At 41.9% G+C, this 17,100-nt stretch overlaps 1 long non-coding RNA gene across 1 annotated transcript; it reads right to left on the reverse strand.

Annotated features, from left to right (window-relative positions):
- Positions 1 to 12,079: 12,079 nt before the first annotated feature.
- LOC139184454 (uncharacterized) lies at positions 12,080 to 16,545 on the reverse strand. Its single transcript, XR_011567953.1, has 3 exons — positions 15,846 to 16,545; positions 15,439 to 15,571; positions 12,080 to 13,047 (listed from the first exon to the last, which is right to left on the reverse strand). It is a non-coding gene; the product is annotated as an uncharacterized lncRNA (long non-coding RNA).
- Positions 16,546 to 17,100: the final 555 nt, after the last annotated feature.

Consider the following 17,100-nt stretch of genomic DNA (forward strand, 5'->3'; position numbering starts at 1 on the left):
TGAACTGTGGTGTTGCAGAAGACTCTTGAGAGTCCCTTGGACTGCAAGGAGATCCACCAGTCCATCCTAAAGGAGACCAGTCCTGGGTGTTCATTGGAAGAACTGATGCTGAGGCTGAAACTCTAATACTTGGCCACCTCATGTGAAGAGTTGACTCATTGGAAAAGACTCTGATGCTGGGAGGGATTGAGGGCATGAGGAGAAGGGGACGGCAGAGGATGAGATGGCTGGATGGCATCACTGACTAGATGCACATGAGTTTGGGTGAACTCCAGGAGTTGATGATGGACAAGGAGACCTGGTGTGCTGCGATTCATGGGGTCGCAAAGAGTTGGACACGACTGAGTGACTGAACTGAACTGAACTGAAGGAGCTGTATGGTTCAGATGGTAAAGCGTCTGCCTACAATGTGGGAGACCCAGGTTCATTCCCTGGGTTGGGAAGATCCTATGGAGAAGGAAATGGCAACCCACTCCAGTACTCTTGCATGGAAAATCCCATGGACAAAGGAGTGTGGTAGGCTACAGTCCATGGGGTCGCAAAGAGTCGGACATGACTGAGCGACTTCACATCACACATCAAGGAGCTGTGTGGGCTTCCCAGGTGGCACTAGTGGTAAAGAATCTGGTTGCCAGTGCAGGAGATGCAGAAGAAATTGGTTCTATCCCTGGGTCAGGAAGATTCACTGGAATAGGAAATGGCAACTCGCTCCAGTATTCTAGACTGGAAAATTCCATGGACAGAGGAACTCGGTGGGCAGCCGTCCATGGGGTTGCAAAGAGTCAGACAAGACTGAGTGACTGAGCAAACACACGGATACTCAGCTCTGGAACACATTCCCTCCATATACATGCTTCACCTGGGTTACTGTGATTTATCTTGACAACTTCCATTGAGACATTACCGTGTTGGAAAGTCTTCACTGACTCCTCAAGTCAGTGTGTTTCTTCTGTGCCCCTAGCTCTGTATCCTTCCCCTTGCCCCAGTACTTACAACTCTATTTCTTAGTTACATATTTATTTGTCAGTGCATGCATGTGTGCATGCTAAGTCACTTCAGTTGTGTCCGACTCTTTGCGACCCCATGGACTGTAGATGGCCAGGCTCTTCTGTCCATGGGATTCTCCAGGCAAGAATACTGGAGTGCGTTGCCATTCCCTTCTCCAGGGGATCTTCCCAACCCGGGATCAAACCTGGGTCTCTTTGTGTATCCTGCACTGGCACACTTATACTTATACACACTGGCATACACATACTTATTTGTCAGTATGTCGTACTAAAATTTAAGGCCAGAGATCACATTTACTAGTCACTGCTGCATCCCTAGCTCCTGGCAATGTCTGAGACTTAGAAGTCTCACAATATTATTGAAAACAGAGATGCTAACACAACTATTAACATTAACCCCATCTTTTGTGGTGTACTGTGCAGTTTAGTCAGTGAAGTCGGGTACAAGATCCTCCGTCAGTTGAATTCTTCTATCATACATGTCTCAGTTCATCTGGGCTGCTGTAATAAAATATCACAGACTAGATGGTTTAAACAACAGAAATGAAATTTCTCACAGTTCTGGAGGCTGGAAGTCTGAGATCAGGGTTTCAGCATGGTTGGTTATTGGTAAGGCCTTCCTCCTGGTTATGTCCTCAAGTAGCCTAACTTGGTGATACAGACAATGTGACAGAGAGACTCACAGGGAAATAGAAACAAAAAGAGAGAGAGTGATCATCCCTGTTTGGTCTCTTCTTCTCTGCTTAAGGGCATTGGTCCATCAAGAAGACCTCACCCTCATCATCTCATCTAACCTTAATTACCTCCCAAAGGCACCACCTCCAAACTCAGTCACATTGGGGATAAGTGTTTCAACATGGAAATTTGAAGGGAACACCAACATTCAATCCATAGCAATATAGTAGACATGACTAAAAATTTGAATCTCCTCCAAGGACAGAATAAGGTAAATTTGCCTTAACTGCAACTTGAGGGCTTAGATCAAATAAAAATATTAAATAGAGATGGACTTTCAATGCAAGAAGCAATCACCAAATGAACTTGTTGTATCCTCTCCTTAGAGGTCTTCAAATGTTGGACAAGTCTTTCTGAGACCTCCATACAGATACAGGCTCAGAGAGCGTCCCTCCACTTTGAATAGAGTTCAGCATATTGCAGGTGGCCAATGGTTATCTGTTAAATTAATGAATGAAGTTCAATACATTATTGCCCTGAGGCTGAAGATGGGAGGTAAAGGGAAGTAAAACTAGATGGTCACTCAGGATGTAGGTGAAGTTGATTCACAGTTATTTGAATCCATACAGACCTATGTTTGCATTCTTGTGCTTGTTTATTCATTCTTTGATGAATTAGTAAATTCTTAGCTTTGTTTCTCTCAGAAGGCCTTGAGGTTGTTTATGGAACCTACACAATTTTGTAGCTGAATAATAAAGAAATAGATGAGAAAACTGGAATAAAAAGTTTGCACACACGGTTGCATGGTCCAAGGATCTGCATCATTTTGCTATGAACTTTCTAAAAGCCAAAACAAGTAGCTGAGTCAAGCCAGTTGTAAGTTTTGTAGCATCTGTAAGATAAAAATAAAGCAGTTGCTAAGGAGTTAGAATGTAAATTCCATTACGCTGGGCAGTGCATTTTGTCTCTTCTGTTCACTTATTGTAGTTTTTGTACCCACAGTGCCCAATGAAAACTAGCACACAAGATACAGTTCTGGAATGAATTAATCAGAAACATATTTTCCTAGTCTTAGACACTGAAGAATCTCCAAAAAAGGGGGAAATCATGTAACAAAGTAGACATCCCCTTGATAAATAAATAATTAATTCCCTAGAGCTGTTTTCTTGTCACACTTTAGTGTGATCTAAGGCATGAAATGTGATGCAACAAAGTAAATTTGATACTATCAGTTCTATAAATTCTATTGTGAAGCTTTTAGATCTGTCTTGCTGCTGCTGCTGCTGCTGCTAAGTCGCTTCAGTCGTGTCCGACTCTCTTCGACCCCATAGACATCTGGCAGCCCACCAGGCTCCCCGGTCCCTGGGATTCTCCAGGCAAGAACACTGGAGTGGGTTGCCATTTCCTTCTCCAGTGCATGAAAAGTGAAAAGTGAAAGTGAAGTCGCTCAGTCGTCTCCGACTGTCAGTGACCCCACGGACTGCAGCCTACCAGGCTCCTCCATCCATGGGATTTTCCAGGCAAGAGTACTGGAGTGGGGTGCCATTGCCTTCTCCGAGATCTGTCTTGAGCTAAGGTTAAAATGTAGGCTATTTTCAGGCAGTGTCCCATGAAAGTTATGGGACATTCTTTTGTAGTATTTGATAAGAAAGAGGGCAGCAGAGAGTCTAAACTAATGTTCTTCAGCAAGAAACAGAAGTGCATGTGCTCATTGTTGCTGATAAAGGAGAGTCATGTGCTCGGCCAGTCAACTGTCTGTAAGGACAGGCAGTGTCACTCTTAGATATTCTTCTTGCTAACATTGTTCAGGTAACTTCCCTGTACCAGGTACTAGGCTAAGAGTGTCCCTGAATCCACCTGACAACCTTATGAGGTAGGGCCTGTCACTAAACCCCCATTTCACGGGGGACAAACCAAGGCTTGGAGAAGCTGAGAAAAATTACAGAATAAGTGGTGGTATCAGAGCAAGATTTGACCAGGAGATAATCTGACCTCTTGACCACTATTGATGCCTATGTGAAAATTAAGGAAGCTTCTGGGATGTGCCAGGTTGGATGCCCTTCCTTTTATTCCCAACTATCTAAATACGCTTGGCCAGTACTTTCTATGAGCAGAGATTTGGCTTTCCTTAGAACCCTATTCAGAACATTAAAGTATTCTATATACCCTGTAGCAATGAAATAAGTCATGTGATAACAATAGGAACAATAACAAAAATAATATCATCTTAAAACTCTCCCAAATGTGTTTTGTTGTTGAATTTTTAAATCAGTTTATAGTCACAAACAAAAAGCAACTGAAGAGCATTTTAGAAACATACAATTTTGTTTCTTTTCAAACAGCCTCAGCAGAAGTTAAATATGACTCAGTCCATAGCCCAGTTACAAAAGGGCCATTTCCTGTGTCTTTTCCTTGAGTAAATAATGCACAAGATGGTCACTGCCTGATTGCAGTATCACAATGTGTTTTATTTTTATTTGAATTTTCACTTATTGATTTTGTTTCCCTTGCACATGAATAATGCATCCTTTTTCAGAAAGCACCCAAATTCACATTATTTGGCACACTAAGTAAAAAGTCCTTTCTTTTTGAGCAGTAACAAATACAAATTATGTAGTCAATGTGTTTTTAAATTGGTTAAATATGTATTTACATGCTAAACTGAGGCATTATTGGAGTCATTTGTATAGCAAGTGTGGTTTAAATTGTCCAAATATCTGTTCATCAAAATAAAATAACTTTAAAAGAGGCTGTTGTGGTTCATTTGGGGGAAATAGCATATTTGAATATGGATGTGAACAGCATTCCCTGTAGTAACTAGGAGGTGGCCGTAACAGTTGCGGTAAACAACGCAGGCCCTTAAGGCTTTGCCAGGCTTGAGTAATGCATTGTAGCACTCTTCCCAAGCGTTCCTTGTTTTGTGTTCTTCCATACAGTCAAAAAACAACTCAAATAATGTCCAAACTGGCCATTCCCAATTCACCTTCCCAAGAACTGTGAATTGCCTGTGGGCGGGTTCCTGCACATGTGAATTAGTGAAGGAAGCTGACACTACCCCAGAGGCAGGGCACGGGGCTGAGGGGCAGAGGGGTGAGCATCCACCCTCCTGCCCCACTGCCTTCAGAATGGGGCAAAGGTATGATGACTTCCTGCTTACTATGCCTTTGGCCATGGCACTGTATTGGCAGGGATTTGTCTGAAATGAAGAAACAGGCGCTATTTCTAATACAGGTAAAGAAACTCAGCAAAAATAAGACATATGAACTAAGAATTTATTCAGTTCAGTGACCAAAAAAAGTCTTACTTGTGGGAGAAATGAGTCATCTCCTAAAGCATGGTGTTTCCGGAAATCTGGTGGTCATTTCTTTTAGGGTTGTCCCAGTTGTCTAGTGTGCTTCCCTGGTAGCTCAGATGGTAAAGCGTCTGCCTACAATGCGGGAGACCCGGGTTCGATCCCTGGGTTGGGAAGATCCCCTGGAGAAGGAAATGGCAATCCACTCCAGTATTCTTGCCTGGAAAATCCCACGGACTGAGGAGCATGATAGGCTACAGTCCATGGGGTCGCAAAGAGTCGGACACGACTGAGTGACTTCACTTTCACTTTTCACTTTCACTTTCAGTATTCTAACTCTTAGTTAAAAGGTAGAGGTTAGAAGATGGAGGTGGGCTCATTGGGGATGGAGAACTGTGAAGGGGTTCAGGAGTAACTAGCCAGACTGTTACCTGGTTAGGAACTAAAGGTACACATGGCCCCCATGCAGGGAAGTGGGGTGAAGAGGAAGAACAGCGAGGCAGGGGAAGGAACGCTGCCCAGCAGTATTGGTGCGTCTCTTTGGGAGATGTCACGGCCTTATAGGTCTCAGCTTCTTGGCTGCCCAAGCCTAACATTCTATGTGTTGCCATGTTTAACTTTTCAAGTAGAGAGAGACCTCCTGACTGCTGACATTTATCTGAAGAAATGGCCATGAGTGGAAGAGGGGAGACCACTCAATTTACAGATAGCAAGCCAAACTCTAGGCTCTTAAGGAGATAAGTCAATGGAGGAAAAGTAATGAATGGATGAAAGAAATCCAAAACCAACAGGAGGAATAAAGAGAAAGGTCAACAGCTTATTTTCTTTTATTTTTTATTGATATATAAGTATATTTACAATGTTATGTTAGTTCAAGTGTACAGCAAAATCATTCAGTTATAAATGTGTATCAGTTCAGTTCAGTTCAGTGGCTCAGTTGTGTCCGACTCTTTGCAACCCCATGAATCGCAGCACGCCAGGCCTCCCTGTCCATCACCAACTCTCGGAGTTCACTCACTCACATCCATCGAGTCGGTGATGCCATCCAGCCATCTCATCCTCTGAAGTCCCTTTCTCCTCCTGCCCTCAATCCTTCCCAGCATCAGAGTCTTTTCCAATGAGTCAACTCTTCTCATGAGGTGGCCTAAGTATTGGACTTTCAGCTTTAGCATCAGTCCTTCCAAAGAACACCCAGGACTGATCTCCTTTAGAATGGATAAATGTATATACATACATATATTCTTTTTCAGATTCTCTTCCACTATAGGTTATTATAAAATACTGAATATAGTTCCCTGTGAAAGCTTATTTTCTTAATGACTATTCAGTGTTTATGAGTCACTCTTGTCTAGTGTAGGCTTTTTCCTAAAGGAGACTCTGAGACAAAGATTCTAATGCAAGTAGACTTTTTGTGAGATAATCCCAGGAAACAGCAGGAGAGGACTGGGGAGGTGAGAGTGGAAAAAGGAGGATGCCAACAGAGGTGCTGTATCACAACAGTTGCCCAGAGCTTGAGAACCCTGGATGACAGAGCATGCCTGAGTTATCCCAACCATGGGGTTAGATGCTGATATGATTATTGGTATATATCAACCTAGTCTTTGGCCATTTGTCCATCAAACTAGTTACCCATCAGCTCAGTCACTGTATGAGGGCAGTCATTATATTCAGTTCACTTCAGGTCAGTTCAGTCACTCAGTCGTGTCCGACTCTTTGCGACCCCATGTATCACAGCACGCCAGGCCTCCCTGTCCATCACCAACTCCCAGAGTTCACTCAAACTCATGTCCATTGAGTCGGTGATACCATCCAGCCATCTCATCCTCTGTCCCCTTTTCCTCCTGCCCCCAATCCCTCCCAGCATCAGAGTCTTTTCCAATGAGTCAACTCTTCGCATGAGGTGGCCAAAGTACTGGAGTTTCAGCTTTAGCATCAGTCCTTCCAAAGAACACCCAGGGCTGATCTCCTTTAGAATGGACTGGTTGGATCTCCTTGCAGTCCAACGGACTCTCCTCCAACACCACAGTTCAAAAGCATTAATTCTTTGGCGCTCAGCTTTCTTCACAGTCCAACTCTCACATCCATACGTGACCACTGGAACAACCATAGGCTTGACTAGATGGACCTTTGTTGGCAAAGTAATGTCTCTGCTTTTCAACATGCTATCTAGGTTGGTTACTTTCCTTCCACGGAGTAAGCGTCTTTTAATTTCATGGCTGCAGTCACCATCTGCAGTGATCTTGGAGCCCAAAAATTGTATTAGCTCTGTAATAGTCCCTACTTGCCTCGAACTTGGGTCTATCATACTCTACTCAGACAAAATCCTCAGGGATTTTACCACTTTACAGTGTTCACAGTGAGCATCCATGGAGACATGGGTAAGGCAATGACAGTGTCTGCTACCAACTTTTCTTTTCTTTTTTTAAAATTTATTTATTTTTACTTGAAGGGTAAGTGCTTTATAGTTTTGTGTTGGTTTCTACCAAACGTCGACATGAATCAGCCATAGGTTTACCCATGTCCCCTCCCACTAGGACATCCATCCCTCCCACCTCCCTCCCCATCCCACCCCTCTAGGTTGTTATCAAGCCCTGGTTTGTGTTCCCTGAGTCACACAGCAAGTTCCCATTGGCTATCTCTTTTACATATGGTAGTGTATGTTTCCTGGAGAAGGAATGGCAACCCACTCCAGTGTTCTTGCCTGGAGAATCCCAGGGACGGGGGAGCTTGGTGGGCTGCCGTCTGTGGGGTTGCACAGAGTCGGACAGGACTGAAGCGACTTAGCAGCAGCAGCAGCAGCAGTGTGTGTTTCCGTGTTACTCTCTCCATATCTCCCGCCCTCTCCTCCCCTCACAGCCCTCCCGATAAGTCTGTTCTCAATGTCTGTGTCTCCTTTGGTGCTCTGCAAATAGCTTCATCAAAAACCTGGATCTGAGGTCTCTCAACTCCTCTTGCTATAAAATAATCTCCAGTAGGAATGGTGTGAAAGGCAGAAAGACTTCGTACTTGGGGAAGAGGGTATGGTTAAGGGCACCAAGACATCTACAAAACAGATGTATTTCCATCTCAGCAGGAGGCAGCCATGTTTCTCTAAGTGTTGATTAAACTCTTTCCCCATGGTGGTTCCCTTGTTTGACTCATTCATGTTGTTCTCATTTACCTCCTTTTGCTTTTGGGAATTTGCCAGCATGGAACTTGTTTCAACGTCTACACTGATTAGATACAAGCTTATGCTAAGCTGAAAGCCAGTACGTTTGGCTGGGGAACTTGTGGGGCTCATTAACCCAAAACAGGGTTTGGGATTGAAAATGCAAATAGACCCAGAAAGATTACAATGAATGTATAAACACCAGACACAGAATAGACCGTCCTTCTCAGGCAGGGATACTTCACTTAACTTTTGAGGGCTGACATTAAAGAGAGCCCTCAGATTCCTCCAGGTAGAATCTCTCTAAAGGAGACTGAAAAATTGGATCTGATGTGATTCTTTCTATGAGCTTCTGACAAGATCTAGAAATAACATGGTGCAATTGAGAGGGCTCAAGCTTAGGAGTTGAGAAGAATTAGATTCAAATCCTGGGCAAGGTAATGAATTACCTTGTGATGCTGGGCAAGGTATATTGAAAATCTCTCTCATTTTTCTAACAAAATACGGATAATAATTTCTATACCTCAGGCTACTGGGAAGATGAAATTAAGACACCATATCTAAAGAACCAAAACGGTGTGACATATAAAATACACACCAAAGAAATGATTTTCCTTCATCTTTTGTTGTCTTTCCATTTTAGAAAGCGTCTTTTTTTCTTCTTTGCATTCTTCTTTCCTTCCTTCACTCCCTCCCTCCCACTCTTTCTTTCTTTCTCTTTCCCCCGCAATCCGTGGTTTCTATATTCTCAGGATTGTGAAACCACCTTGAGCGCTACCTAAGTCCAGAATCTTTTCTTTTGACTTATTGACCATGAGTTTTCTTTGTTTTGCCATAGTGTTTATAAAGAGTGATAGGAGAACCTCATTTACTAACAAAACTTCACATTTGAAATCCAATTTATGCTAAAAACTGTATTCATATCTATGATTTCATGTGGTCTTTAGCTGGAAGGTACATGAAGCATCACAGAGCCCATTTTACAGATGAAGAAAGTGAGACACTTAGAGGTGACCTAAGGACAAAGCATCACTGAGGGACAACATCTGAAGCAGGTATCAGATGTCCTGTTTCTATTCCAAAATAGTACTCAGCGGTAATGCTTCACCCGAGACTTTACCAACATGTACAAAGCACTGTCCCATGAGTGAAGCAGCGTACAGCTCCCAGGGGTAAGTCTCAGCAGGATGTGTAGCCTGTCGGAAGGAATGTGGCCAAAGGCTCAGCATCCTGATGCCTATAGATTTGCTGTCACTTCCATGGCTCTTTCTCACTTGTGGCTTCATTTCTGAAATTTGCTAGAATGGGTTTCATTACCTTATGGCGTTTTCCATAAAAAGGAGGAGAAAAGGACAGTTTCACCGCTACTCGCTGAAGCACTGGCCCGCAAGTCTTGAGCTTCTTATAATCATGCTATGGGGTGCTTGTTTGCCCCTTTCTTCCAAAATTTACTGTCAGTGTCTCCAAGATTAGCAACCCACTCAAACTAAACCACACCTAGGTTTTCTTTTCTTTCATTAGACAGGGATTTTTTGGATCCCTATTCAGTTTTATTTCTTATAATTTTTTCACCTATTATGTAGATTGACAGTGGGTCCAAGGTGTCAGTATTCAGGAATCATTCCTGGTCTAAAAACTAACCACTTAGCATCTTCAAGGATGATGTAATATGCCAGCAACTGGTTCAAATTATTATAAAAGACTTTTAAAACACCCCTTATCTACATGCACCCTGTTGGTAGGAATAAATACACATGCTACTTTCTGAACAGTTTGAGAGAGTCTATCAAAATTTTAAACATGCTTATCTCATAACCTATAATTCCATTTCTAGGGCTTTTCTAGGACTCTTCTACAGCAATCCACTCATAGAGTTGTGAAAGTCTCACATACAAGAATGTTCATTGCCTCATTAAGATAGTGAAAAGTTGAAGGGAAACCCAAATATGTGTTAATAGAGTTTAGTCACTCAGTCATGTCCGACTCCTTGTGACCCCATGGACTGTAGCACACCAGGCTTCCCTGTCCATCACCAACTCCCGGAGCCTACTCAAGCTCATGCCCATTGAGTTGGTGATGCCATCCAACCATCTCATCCTCTGTCATCCCCTTCTCCTCCTGCCTTCAATCTTTCCCAGCATCAGGGTCTTTTCCAATGAGTCAGTTCTCATCAGGCAGCCAAAGTATTGGAGTTTCAGCTTCAACATCAGTCCTTCCAATGAATATTCAGGACTAATTTCCTTTAGGATTGATGGGTTTGATCTCCTTGCAGTCCAAGGGACTCTCAAGAGTCTTCTCCATCACCACAGTTCAAAAGCACCAATTCCTCAGTGCTCCCTTCTTTATGGTCCAATTCTTACATCCATACATGACTACTGGAAAGACCATAGCTTTAACTAGATGGATCTTAGTTATATACTACACACAAATTGACTTAAATGACATGATATGCTATGCATGATACTTTTTTTCTCTCTCATGCTGATGACAGAACAATTTATATCACATAATTCCACTTTGTAAAACATAACAATGCCAAAATGCTATCAAGTTATATGAGTTATTTATATATTTTGGATATTGGTCCCTTATCAGATATATGACTTGCAAATATTTTCTCCCATTCAGTAGGCTACCTTTTCATTCTCTTTTCTTTGCTGTGCAGCAGCTTTTTAGTTTGAAGCAGTCACAATTATTTGTTTTTGCTTTTGTTACTTCTGCTTTTGGTGTCAAATTTAAAAAATTATCAGCAAAACCTATGTCAAGGAGCTTATTGTCTATATATTCTTTGAAGAGTTTTATGGTTTCAGATCTTATGTTCAACACTTTAATCTATTTTGAGTTGGTTTGTGGTATAAGAGAGTGGTCCGGTTTCATCCTTTTGCATAAATTAATTGACCATATATATGTGTGGATTTATTTGTGGTCTCTCTATTCTGTTCCATTGATCTGTCTGTTTTTATGTCAATACCATAGTATTTTAATTACTATAGCTTTGTAATGTAGTTGGAAATCAATGACCCAATGCCTTTAGCTTTGTACTTCTTTCTCAGGACAACTTTGGCTATTTATGGTCTTTTGTGATTCCATATAAATTTTTATTTATGTGGACCGTTTGCTCTATTTCTGTGAAAAAATACCATTAGAATTTTGATAGAATTGCATTGATCTGTACATTGCTTTGGGTAGAATTAAACATGTTAACAAAATTAATTTTTCCAATCCATGAATGTGGAATGCCTTTCCAATTGTTAGTGTCTTTGTTAATTTCTTTTATTAATGTCTTATAGTTTACAGTATACAAGTCTTTCATTTCCTTGGTTAAATGTATTTATTGTTCCTTTTCACCAACTAAATTTGGGGGTGTTTTCCCAATAGATTTTCCTGGGTGAAAACCATTTATAAAAATTCCAGAATATTACCTTATCCTTATCATTTATTAATCAATCAGAACATATACAATCTTTTTCTTTTCACACTTTTAAAATTTGGTTTAGAAAGTAGGGTCAGTAGTCTCATATTAGGCATATTGATTTTATTTTGTTTGAAATTTGCATTTAGCTTCCTATTGACTCATGTCTCTGACTCCTAATTGTACTGAAAAGTCAAGAAATGTGTTTTCTGAGTTTGGATTTATGATGCCGTTTTACATCCTGATGGTCCTTATGGTTGAAGAAAAGGGGCGTGCTACTTCTATTATCTACGCATGGAGATGGAAGAGCTGAGAAATTTGATCCTTTTGCTGAAGTAGAATGGGAGGAGGTCTTTGAAAGTCTCAGATTCACACTCTTTTGAGGCAACTTGGTAGTTTGGTTGGTAGATGTTTGAAACATATGCTCTTGTGAGGGACTTGGAGGAGACAAGAAGATGAGACGTGTCATTTGGGTGGAAGGGTGAAGAGAAGTACCAAAATCGGCAACAGCCATTTAAAAATTTTTATTTTGAGTATAACTGCTTTACAATTTTGTGTTGGTTTCTTCTGTACAACAGTGTGAATCAACTGTAAGTATACATATATACCCTCCCTCTTGAGTCTCTCTCCCCTACCCCCTACCCTACCCCTCTTGGATTGACTCCTCTACTGAACTGGAACACATCAAGGTTTTCTTCTCTACAACTTACTAAATGACAGAATCCAAAAGAATGCCTTTAATTATAGTCTTAAAATCTTGGCCATGTGTCAGATGAGCATTGATTTTCTACCACCATTAGGTCAAAAACTATATCCCTTAGTGACAGATGATGTGTGTAATATTTATTACAAAACTGGATATTCCCAGGGATCCCAACTGAGACAGAGCCTTATCATTCAGTATTTCCCCAGTAGTGTTGAGTGGGGATTCTTTAACACTTGAGGCCTCTGAGAGCTGAGAAATGTTTATCCCACCACTTCCAGACTATGAAAATCCCCTGCTCTCCAGTGGTATGTAGGGTAAGGGAAAGACCAAGACCATGAGGTGCTGAATATTGGGTTCTCTTTTTAAAGCCTTAATATTGAGAAACTTATGGTTCCTGAAAGCTAGGGGAAAAAACCTGAAATAGTTTGAGAAGCATTGCTCTAGAATTATCTGGGGGAAAGCTAGTTTTGGTTTAGTTGGTTGATTTAAATTAAATCTGTTGTTGTTGTTCAGTCCCTACGTTGTGTCCGACTCTTTGCAGTGCCATGGACTGCAGCACACCTGGCTGTCCTGTCCTTCACCATATCCCGGAGCTTGCTCAAACTCATGTCCACTCAATCGGTGATGCCATCCAAGGATCTCATCCTCTCCCACCCCTCAATCTTTCCTCCTGCACTCAATCTTTCCTAGCATGAGGGTCTTTTCCAGAGTCAGCTGTTCACATCAGGTAGCCAAGGTATTGGAGCTTCAGTTTCAGCATCAGTCCTTCCAATGAATATTCAGGGTTGATATCCTTTAGTATCAAATCTATTAGAGACCATAAATTGTAATGAAAATGAACTCTTAGACAATGGAATTTTAAGTCATATAAATATGAGATCCAAATTTTAATTATTGAGTTCAGAATACATAAAAGTCACTTTGTAAAATGGCCATGACATTTCCAAACCCTTTCTACTCTCAATTTCTGTACTTACCCCCAGTGAACCTGGGATAGAAAGCTTGCAGATGGACATTAGTCTATGGACTCCCACTTTGAGTAGCACCAGACTAGAGAGTACTGAGAATAAAAAATTTCACCGATGCTTTGGACCCCGTTTGAGACCGTTTCAGAACACACAACAACATGTGCATACTTAGAGCTCATGTACATGAACATATCGTCAAAAAGACACCTTGTTGGAAAGTAGTCTATCATGAAGGACACAAAAACTACTTCAAGATTTCAGTCAATTCAAAGATCCATAAGTAATCCATTGATGGAGGCAAATTGTTGATGACCCATCATCACTTTTTCAGTGTGAAAATTCCTGTTTCAGGAGCTGTGAGGACAGTCTGTAGGGCAGGAGAACTTACTGAGGGGAAAAAAATGTAACTTTTGGGTCTGGGATGAAGGCAGAGAATAGGTTTGCAAATAACAAGGGGCAGGAGGTGGTGCTAGTGGTAAAGAATCCGGTCGCCAGTGCAGGAGATATAAGAGACACAGGTTCGATCCCTGGGTTGGGAAGATCCCCTGGAGAAGGATATATAGTAACCCACTTTAGTATTCTTGCCTGGAGAATACCCATGGGCAGAGGAGCCTGACAGGCTACAGCCCATGGGGTCATAATGAGTCAGACATGACTGAAGTGACTTAGCACGCAGTGGCAAGAAGACCTTGATGATGCGGTCTGACAAACACGGTGGATGAGTCACTTCAGGAACCTCGAGTAACAAAGCCTATTTTCCTAGAGGAGAGGCAGCTCAGACTGGACAGAACTATGGTGTGTATCAGGTCACTTTGAGACAGAAAATTACTATTTGGTTTGATCGAGTGGCAGACCAAACTTCCTGGATGAGTTCAAAGGCCCTCTGACAGGCAAAAGAGGGCAGAGAGTAGGTGTTCTCTACTTTTTAAGAAACAAAAGGTGGAACCAGAAAAGCATTAAATTCTACTTTCAAGCAGGTGGCACAGTGGTAAAGAATCTGCCCTGACAATGCAGGGGACACAGGAGATGTGGGTTTGATTCCTGGGTCGGGAAGATTCCCTGGAGGAGGAAATGGCAACCCACTCCAGCATTCTTGGCTGGAAAAGTCCATGGACCAAGAAAACTTGTGGGCAGCCTATCATCCGTGGGGTTGAAAAGAATCTGATAAGACTAAGCACTCTCTAGAGAGTTCAACCATAGACGAGACCCACTGTCTGAGGCACACAATGTCCAAAGATGAACAGATTTAGTGTTCTTCCTAAATAGTGGCTATCATTTTAGTAGCTTTACAGTCTTCTGCTAACTTGGTGATCAAAAAGAACTTCATCTTCATTTTCCCGGTGTCATTGACTACACATTTCTCTTCCTATGCTTGTCCCAAACCTTGGCAACACTTCCGGGGGACATTCCACATGTGGTTTACATTTTACTGTCCAACTTGTTTATAAATAAACCTGGCTACAGGACAGCAGTGATTAAAGACCAACCGACACCTGACCTCAGGGAGGAGGCCAGTCTACTTAGAGGCAGCTGAGCTTTCGTGCAGACTTCTCATCCTAATTGTGCTATGTCAGTGCCATGAGGAAGGAAGTTGGAGCTTTAGTCATCAAACCTGTTTAAGTGAAAGTGATTTTGAGTTTGTTGCTTCCTATGATTAGAGAAGTTTATATTTAATTTCCACAGTATTTTTTAATAGCAACCTTATGCTAATTCAACATATGCTTACCGGATAGATAATTGTCTCCAAGAATATCAATGCATATGGAATTTTTCATATAATTAATGCTTTAAACTAGGCATCAGCCTCAATTATCTAACCATTTCTGGTCCAAGATCAGATTTTAGGCATCATGCCTCTTTTCATTTCCACTTCTTTGTCATCTTGAAGGTGGAAAGACACTTAGAGTTCATCTACCCCATTCCATTCTCTTCACAGATGAGGAAACTGAGGCCCATGGGGGATCAAATGAGTTACTAAAGGTCTTACAACAGCTTATGGAGAGAGTCTGGGTTCTATTCCCCGTTTGTTATCCCATGTTCTTTTGGACATTACCTCCTGGTTTTTACAGAAATCAGAGTTTGTAAAAGAAACTCTGAATATAATTGCTGTGGACATATGGTCTTGAATTTATGTTACAAGATGCTAATCGTTGCCTGCCTGCTTGCTCATAGCCTTCTAAATGAAATCACCCACCCCAAACCCTGCTGTCTTAGCAGCCAGATTTTGTACCTGTGACTCCTCTAACCCTGTTAATGCTCATCAGTCTGGGGACGACCATCCTGCCCGACAGAGTTCATCCATCGCAGGGGCTAGAGGTGAGGCAGGATGATCAGAGGGACATTCTCTCTTCAGGGCGATGAACCTGGGGAAGAGAGAAAGATTACCTTTTGGAAATGGGATCATGAATTTGAAGTCAGAATAAGTTGAAAGAGCACAACTGCAGCAAACAAAAACCATATGCAATTCAGAGTCAAGAGAGAGCAGGGACCCAAAGCAAGCAGAGAAGCCAGCAAGTAAAGAAAGGAGAAAACAGAGCCAACAGACAGAGCTGCACACAAATTCTGCAACGTGGACTACTGTAATGACAGTAACAGCTACCACCAGCACCATTCTGGGCACTGTGCTTAACATCTCACCTCCATGACCTCGCGTTAACCATCACAGCAACTCAGGAGGTGCATATTAGTGTTATCTCTATTTGCAGACATATACACTGGGGCACAGAGAGGTTAATGAACTTGCTGAGGGTCATGCCGTTCACTTCTCTGCTGTAGTACCTGCCCGTCTGTTGTATTCCATGTGGTAATCCCTGATAGAGTCCTTTCCAAAAAAAGCAATTGAAAGCATACTTATTTAACCATGACAAAAAATTAGAATGTTTGGAAAATATTTGACTTCAAATATTCAACCTATGACAAAGACTCAACTCCAAAAAGCATAATTCATTATGTATTTCCAGTCCTAATAGTCTTCATCTGTCAGTCTTTTACAGGCTAGAGTTGGAAACCTTACCAGGCAGAACCAAGGTGGGCAACCAGTAACACAGATGGGGGAGGCCTTCCTGAGGACTGTGGGCTGTAAATCAGGTTCTTTTACTCTCATACCTAAAGGGGAATAAAAAACAGGTATAAAAAGAGGAGGGGAAGTGGAAACAGAGTTAAACAAAGAGCCCACATATGCAGCTTCTAACAAATTAGCCTTAGGCACCTACTGAGTGATTTAGGAGCAGAAGTGTTAAACAAAGAAACCAGTGAAATGCACAAGAATGTCAAATGAAACTTGGAATTGAGGAGTCATTGTAGAGTGTGACCTTGGGCAAAGGTAACCTCACTGACTCAGTTCCTAAAGCATATCAGTGAGAAGCTGGGAACCTTAAGAGGCCCCCAACCAAAGTGGTGGTCCTGAGGAAACAGCCCTCTCAAGAGTTTTGAAATACAGCAAACTGGAAGGGCTACAGAATTTAAATACCTGGGATTTGGGCAGTTAGTCAAGGTCAGAAGTAAAGAGAATAACATCAATAAATGAATATCTATCAATCACTAATCATGTTCCCTGAACTTTTCTCATTCTGAGTATTAGAATATAATTTGAGCTTTTTATCAGTCAATCAATCTATTGATCAATAAACTGGTAAAAACATAAGCCCCAACCTGATCCCACCAAATCCACACTTCCAGGAGAGCCCTGGAAATCTTTCCATCCACAAGTGCCTGGGGGATTCTGGTCATCACAGAAGTCTATGGAGCACCACACCAATGATGACTGTCCTGTGTCATCTTCATGCTGATGCTTTCAGGCTGACAGTGTGCTGCTCTATCTCTTTGCCAGATGAGGAGACTGAGCCCTAGAAATCCGCTGAAGCTATGCAGTTGGAAGGCGACAAGTCCAGAT

Source organism: Bos indicus, chromosome 8, assembly GCF_029378745.1.
Source record: "Bos indicus isolate NIAB-ARS_2022 breed Sahiwal x Tharparkar chromosome 8, NIAB-ARS_B.indTharparkar_mat_pri_1.0, whole genome shotgun sequence".
NCBI lineage: Eukaryota > Metazoa > Chordata > Mammalia > Artiodactyla > Bovidae > Bos > Bos indicus.